Raw genomic sequence first — 8,020 nt, 5'->3', positions numbered from 1 at the left:
CAGGAAATTGTCCAAACTTGAAAATACATATGCGTCAGCACCGGGGAGGGGGGGGGGGGGGGCTTAGCCCCCACTTCTTTCCAAAGATAGACATTGAACATTCCTGCGTAGGTTTAGCCCCCCCCCCCCCCCCCCGGACACGATGTAAAGGTTTAAAATGGGGAAAGTGGTGGTATTTGGAAAAAAAAAAAAACTTTGGCACTGGAATTCGAACCTTCAACCCACCCCCACCCCACCCCACCCCTTCTCACGAAATAAGATTTTTTTGTTTGGAAAATGGACATTTTTTTTTTTTTGCTTGTCAGGTTTTTTTTTTTTTTTTTTTTTTTGAAGGTCTAGATTCAAATTCTTCAATAGAATCAAATTTAAATTTTCTTCCTACTATACGTACTACATTTACTTATTTGACCCTTAAAATTACTCTTACAAAAAGTGGGTCGGCCTTTAAATGAACATATTCAGTATAGTATAAAGTAATGTCAGGAAAAAAGAAGCCGCTTTTCCTGTGTGCCCAGAGAAAATAAATATGGAGTTTCCATCATTGGATCGGGTGATCGGATCCGGCCTTCAGAAGTTCGACTGATAAAGTACTAAGGCCTATTTGAGAATCTCAAATAACCCGACCCGGGTTTGCTTACCTAGTTTTACCAACACTCGTAGCGAACACCACGCCACCTAGCGTTATAATGCCGCACTAAATTTTGACGGTTTGACAACTTCCATTCGTCTTCATTGAATATGCTTCATTGTAAGCGTAAGTAGAGATAATGCTAATAATTTATCTAAGAAACTGTTTAAGTTTAAAAGAAAGTAGAATGAATTTACAAGAATAAAGCAATATAGAAGTAAAGACAAAATAAAGAATGATAAAAGTTAAAGTGAAATGTAATTAATACGAATATGAAAACAATAAAGTGACATATAATTACAATAACAACAAAGCATAAAGAAGTAGGCAGAATAAGAATAAAAGCAAGATACATAGACTTTTGGCGGTAATTCCCTTCCATAGTTGGCACACAAGTAGACTACACAAAGATACATAAAATAGTGCAATGGTTTTTGATAAGTACAAACCAGTAGAGCTACAGTCTCGACAGAGACTTCTGGTTTTTCATCATCTTTGCCATAGCAAGCTCATCTTCAAGATGACTCCGAAGGCGAATGGCTATCCTGGTGTCCTTGAATCAATAGCGTTTGATGTCGGGCGAATTCGTGATGTACTGATGCATTTAGACCAACCACTTCGCAGACAGGGGTTTCACATTATAGATCGTAAGATCCAACGGAATCACATCAGAGTCTTCGCAATCTTTCAATTGTATGACAATTTAATTGGAATACTTATTTGCGTAAATATTGCTTTCTGACAAAAATTCAAATTTTTAATGATGTGGGTAGCTATGAAAATGTCTTTTGGTTGATTTTTATGCCCCCCTTCGATGAAGGGAGGGCATATTGCTTTGCTGATGACTGTCGGTCCGTTCATTTTCTTCACAACCGTTGCACATGCTTAGATGAAATTTAGTATACACAATATATCACATGAATGTCTAGATCAAGTTCTGGTTTGGGTACATTTGCGCCATTTTTGACAGAGTTATGCCCCTTGGACTTAGAAAAATTCCAATTATTTGCAGTTTCCGTTCATTTTCTTTAAAACCGTTGCACATGCTTAGATGAAATTTAGTATACACAATATATCACATGAATATCTAGATCAAGTTCTGGTTTGGGTACATTTGCGCCATTTTTGACAGAGTTATGCCCCTTGGACTTAGAAAAATTCCAATTATTTGCAGTTTCCGTTCATTTTCTTCACAACCGTTTCACATGCCGAGATAAAATTTAATATACAGATTTGTCAGATGAAAATCTAGATCAAGTTTTGTTTTCGGTACAATCGTGCCATTTTTGACATTGTTTTGCCCCTTGGACTTGGAAAAATTCCAATTTGGGGGAGGGGGCATAAGTGTTTTACAAACACCTCTTGTTTTTTACAGGGTTTGCTCTCTGGGGGATGCAACCATATCCTTACTGCTGGGTACTGGTTGGGATCCATGAAATCAGGGACAACTGGTCTCCGAGGACAGTGAGGTTGGGGGCAGCCCATCTGCTGCGGGATCTCCGGCAATGATGACACGGTCGCAAATGGTCCATTGAGTAATCGCTACAGGAGTAGCAGGCAGCGCGTTGATGACATGCACTTAATTGGTAACGACGTTGTGTGACCAGCATATGGGTCACTTTGCAATCACTGCGGTCGGCGCTCTGATGCCCCATCTCGGGATCCTGCCCCTCCCTGCCGCGCTGGCCTAGATTGTGACTCAGGGGGTGGGGATGGAAGTCCGGATCTTTCCATGGTAAGTAAAGCCTGTAATTCTTAAATCTCCTGTAAGACCTGCTAAGGGGATCTGAATAGCGTGCCCGGCAGAGCATGCGGGGACGGGCTCCGAAGAGTGTCAAGAATTGCCCTGTGAGCAGACAGGGGTTGGAGAAAAGGTCTATGGGGCGGCGGAGATCTCTGGGGGTAATGATTTTACCCTGGGTGGAGTAGCTTTCTTGGAGGTGGCAGGCTCTGTAGTTGTCTGTGATATGGGTCAGGTCTGTGACGGATGCTATGTCTGCGGCAAAGCAAATCTTTGAAAGGCCCCATGTTCCAACGTCCTACTTCATGTCCATCAGAAGTCCTCCGGACGACGTACTTGGTAATATTTTCCAGTCCCAGCACGAGGAAAAAGTCCGAAATGTTATTTATGTCCTGCCACAGTTGAATCATATGTTGAGGCCAACGGGCCTTATAGGCTTATGAGGCACTCTTGCTCATCATTACTATGCAATTAGTTTATTTAATATCTAGGAGCAGAGAGAACATACTCAAAGAACTCATGTATTTTCACCATATAATCAATAGAGCCCTCCTAACACCAGAACCCTTGGGCCAAAAAAATTCACAATTTTGGTAGAGACACTCTTGTTCATCATAACTATGCACTTTGTTAGTTTATGTAATACCCAGGGGCAGAGAAGAAGATTTTCAAAGAAATCATGTATTTTCACTATATATAATCAATAGAGCAGAAGAAGAAGAAATGCATTTTCACTATATACTTATTTAGCCCCGCCCTAGCACTAGAACCCCTGACCCCGGGGTCATGAATTTCACAATTTTGGTAGAGGACGCAATGCTGATTACAATCATGCAAACAGTTTGACTGATGTCCAGGAGTAAAGAAGAAAATTAGTAAAAATTGATTAATTTTAGTGGTTTTGGCCCCACCCCTCAGGCCCCAGGGCTGCAGGGATCATAAAATTCACAATTTTTTGTTCCCCTTTGCTCGTAAATGCTTTGTGCCAAATTTGCTTAAAATTTGTTAAGTGGTTGCAGAGAAGAAGCTGAAAATGTTCAAATGTTAACACACGACGGACGACGACGGACACGAAAACGGATAGCAATATGTCACCTGAGTTTACTTGGGTGACCTAAAAATTAAATAAGAGCAAATATATTCAATTTTGTTACATTTTGATTTTCTTTATTATATTATTCTTAATGGTTTACAAACCTTAAGCAACAATACACTAGCCTTCCATCTGATGAAAGACTCCTCTCTGTTGATATCTCCGAAAAGAGTTGATTGTTTGAACTTTTGGACTGGTTGAACAATAAAAACCAAACCAACAAAATAACAGCATACATGCATTCACATGTTCTGCATGTACTCACTTGTACTGTTTTTTTTTCTTGTGATCCATTATAAATTTAATATTCAGTATTGAACAAATTTTGGTAAATAGTAATTGAAGGAAAACATGTCTAGTTTTTGTTTATTCCCTGCCATTTTCGGGGTACAAAAATAATCATTTTAACACCAAACGAACTATCCCACCACAGAGCGCCGGTCAAACCGATTTGACACATTATCGGGTAATAATACTCGTGGGAACATTTTAGCTTAAAGTTTATGCCCGTCATTACCTAGAGTTAAATATATAAAATTTGTAATTGAGTCTGCATTTGGACATTTGATTTCTAGTGACCCATACATTGGAATGACACTAGGGTCTTAACTTTCCTGTCATGTTAGGTCCATGAATAAAAACATGAGGGTTTGGTGAGAAAACCGGCCCTGAACACAATGTTTCCCGTTTTAGATGTATATCATACGCTTCTACTGCTTCCTGTTCATGTTCAATTCAAAATTCCATAGCTGCGTTTTGAGTTTGATTTTCTTTTAATATTGCATCTGATTGTATTGGCACTGTCATCAGGTGTTTTGTTTTTAGCTCTACTGCTCAGAGACCAGAAGAGCTTATGCGATAGTAATGCGTCCGTCGTCCGTCCGTCTGTCTGTCTGTCTGTCTGTCTGTAAACAATTTTTCAAAATGCTACTCCTCCTACAGTTTTGGTCTGATTTCAATATAACTTGGCACACAAGTAGACTACAAAAAGATACATAATTCTGTGTATCGGTTTTTGATTTCGATGAACAGTGTTGCCGCGGTTACTAAAAATAGAAATTTCTGTGAAATTCTTTCAAAATGCTACTCCTCCTACAGTTTTGGTCTGATTTCAATATAACTTGGCACACAAGTAGACTACACTAAGATATATAATTCTGTGTATTGGTTTTTGATTTCGATGAACGGTGTTACCGTGGTTACTAAAAATAGAATTTTATGTGAAATTCTTTCAAAATGCTACTCCTACAGTTTTTGTCTGATTTCAATATAACTTGGCACACAAGTAGACTACACTAAGATACAAAATTCTATATACATGTATCAGTTTTTGACCTCGATGAACATTATTGCTTTGATTACAAAAATAGAAATTTCTGTTAAATACTCTCAAAATGCTACTCCAAATACAGTTTAAGTCTGAATATAATATAATGTGGCCTGCAAGTAGACTATACTAAGAACATAAAGAAACTGAATCAAGGATCATTATTCTTTTTTTTAATTGTTCTGGTAAAGTTTCAATTCCCAACTGCTTAAGAACTTTTCTCTTCCTTTGCTTTAAGTACAAACCAGTAGAGCTTCAGTCTCGACAGAGACTTCTGGTTTATTGCTCGGTCCAAATTTTGATTTAACAGTCACCTTAGAATTAAATTTGATGGAAGGTGGCAATATAGTTTGATTTTGAGCATTTGTTTACTAACTCAGTATCAGTTATTTTAAGCATTTGTTGACTTTTAATCAGTCTTAACTCAAGATCATTTAAGGTAGCCCTGGAAAGATTATTGATTGTATGTTGTTTATCGTCCTTCTCGCGAATTTTTCACTCATATGGAGACGCCACCACTTGCCGGTGGAGAGCTGCAAATTTTGTCCTATACTGGGCACTCAGGGCCATTGAGCAGGGAGGGATCTTTTTCGTGCCAGCACTTTCTGCAACACGGGACTTCGGTTTTAACGGTCTCACCCGAAGGACCGGTCCCCACGTCCCACAGTGGGATTCGAACTCGTGACGTAAGGATTGACTCTTTACTTTGCGACTCTAGAGCAGACGCTCTAACCACTGCGCCACGCGGGCGACGCCCTGGAAAGATAACCCTTGCGCAAATTTACATTCTTTTACCATTATCCTTTTGGCATGCGCATTTAGCTCTTCTTTTTCCATTCAAATTGAATTTGGTCTCAACAAAAGTCATCTTTACCTTGAAATTACCATCCAACGCCCCAAATAAGGTTAACTATGAACATCGATTAAGGTCGCTATTTGCTTCCAATTTTAAGACAATTATTCGCCAATTTAGTCAGTCAGATTAATATTTTTTTTGCGTGTCGTCATTTTGCTCCTTTTAGCAACCACACTCTTCCACGTGTAAGACGTTCATTTGCTAGTGTTGTACATGTAATGAATTAAAGACATAGACGGATTCCCCTTGAGTGGGCCCCTTCAGATAACTCATGCTGATTGATCAAACGTCTTGTTTTATAGTTTACCGATGAGACAAGGTTCAATTTACGGCGTTCAGTTTGAAGATTGAGAGCTTATCATAGGAGAGGCGAAAGGTACAGTGCACCTTGTGTTAAAGAAAAGGGACAGTTTGGAGGAGGCTCTGTGATGATTTGCCGGGGATTTCTTTATCACAATGACTCAGGCCATAATCGTGAATCAAGATTTGAATGCTCAGTGATATCAAGATATCATCTGCCCTCGTGTAATACCACATGTGCAACAAGAGAAATGCTGCAGAGAAACAACATCAGGGTTTTAGAATTACCTTCGTGTAGTCAAGATCTTAATCTAATTGAAAATGTCTGGGACTAGGTGGATAGGCGAATTCGACGACTTCCTGCTCAACGAAACCTTGCACAACTACAAAGGAATATTTTGAACGAGTGAAAAATGTGCCACGTAGATTTTAAGCTCACTTGAGCCGAAGTGGGCTGTGATCACATTTTGTCCGTCGTCCGTCTATTTGTCTGTCCATCTGTAAACTTTTCTCAATTTCGACTTCTGATGAAGAAACACTGGGCCAATTTTGACCAAACTTGGTACAAACCATCCTTGAGTGAAACACTGGGCCAATTTTGACCAAACTTGGTACAAACCATCCTTGAGTGAAAGGGAATTTAAATTGTTAAAATTAAGGGCCAATTTTCTCACAAGGGCAGATAATCAAGAAAGAAAAAATAGGGTGGGGTCAATAAAAAAATATTCTTCTCAAGAACCACTGGGCCAGAAAAGCTGAAACTTGCATGGAAGCATACTGGGGTAGTGTAGATTCTAAATTGTTAAAATCATGACCCTCGGGGATAGGGCGGGACCACAAAGGGGAATCAAAGTTTAAGAATGTTGAATCAAAGCATCCTTTGGTATTGTAGATTTCAATTTGTTGAAATTATGATCAGTTGGGTAGGGTGGGGTCACAATATGTATTATAAGGGGGAAATATGGTAAAAAATGGAATGGTCAAAGCTTCTTAGGTGAGCGGTGTGGCCCATGAGCGTCTTGTTTTTCATAATTATATCAATTCCTTTAGACAAATATGCGAAGCTGTTATCCGAGCAAATGGAGGTCATACCAGATATTGAAGTGCGAATCTCACAATTGGGGGTACCAATATTTCATAAACTGTACTCAACTCAACTGTTCAACAAGTTTGCAACAGATCATGTTTTATTTTCGGTATTATAATAAAATATTAAAATAATATACTAATAAGATTTTGCTGCGTTCAAATTTAAAAATAAACAAAGGAATAGTAAGTGGAGCATTAGCAGTTTTGTCTTATGTATATTTGAAAAACAATAGGGTAAATAAGAAAAAAAACTATAAAAATCAAACATCTTTATAGATTCTTTTTTAATTGTAAGCAAGAAAATACTAAGGGCAAACAGATCCAGGACGAAGCGTCCATCCACATCATCCTATGCGAGAACTCATCCATCATCCTATGCGAGAACCGCAAGAAATTACACAATTACCGTATCGACATCAAAAGCTACCACATTAACCACCTGCACAACGGCTATTGTACAAGACGTACTACCCAGCACATCTCAGACAGCACCCATCACATATCAGGCAACATGCATATCCCTTGGCTCTTCCCAGTCTGCAACTTCTTCAGTCACTTCAACATCCACTGTAAGACAAACAGGTAATAGCGTTAACCCTGATTTCATGCAGCCATCCACAACACTCTAATTAGTGTTGCTGATGATTTGGCATCACATATTCCACAGCAAAGAAAAGAAAAAAAATACAGAATTGTCAAAGTTATGCTGTCAGAAAGTGACCCTCAAAAGGGACAAAAATTCTTCATTGTTGATGATTACATAGTTATTGAAGCCAAAGCGAAGTATAAAAAAATGTGGTTCTTGATATTTGTTAGTGTCTATTTGACAAGGCATCTACAAAAAGATAAGGGAAAAGTAGTTATTCTACAGGTGGTTGGTTAGAATACGATAAACAGTTATGGCTGAGAATGTCAAAAAACAGCTAGGGGTCAGAAGATGCTGAGTTATGGTTATTGAACATGTCAAATCACATGCACAGTCAACA

Source organism: Saccostrea cucullata, unplaced genomic scaffold (assembly GCF_032062105.1).
Source record: "Saccostrea cucullata isolate Sc308-1 unplaced genomic scaffold, CSIRO_AGI_Scuc_v1 ctg2925, whole genome shotgun sequence".
NCBI lineage: Eukaryota > Metazoa > Mollusca > Bivalvia > Ostreida > Ostreidae > Saccostrea > Saccostrea cuccullata.
Note: the sequence above shows the minus strand (reverse complement) of the source record.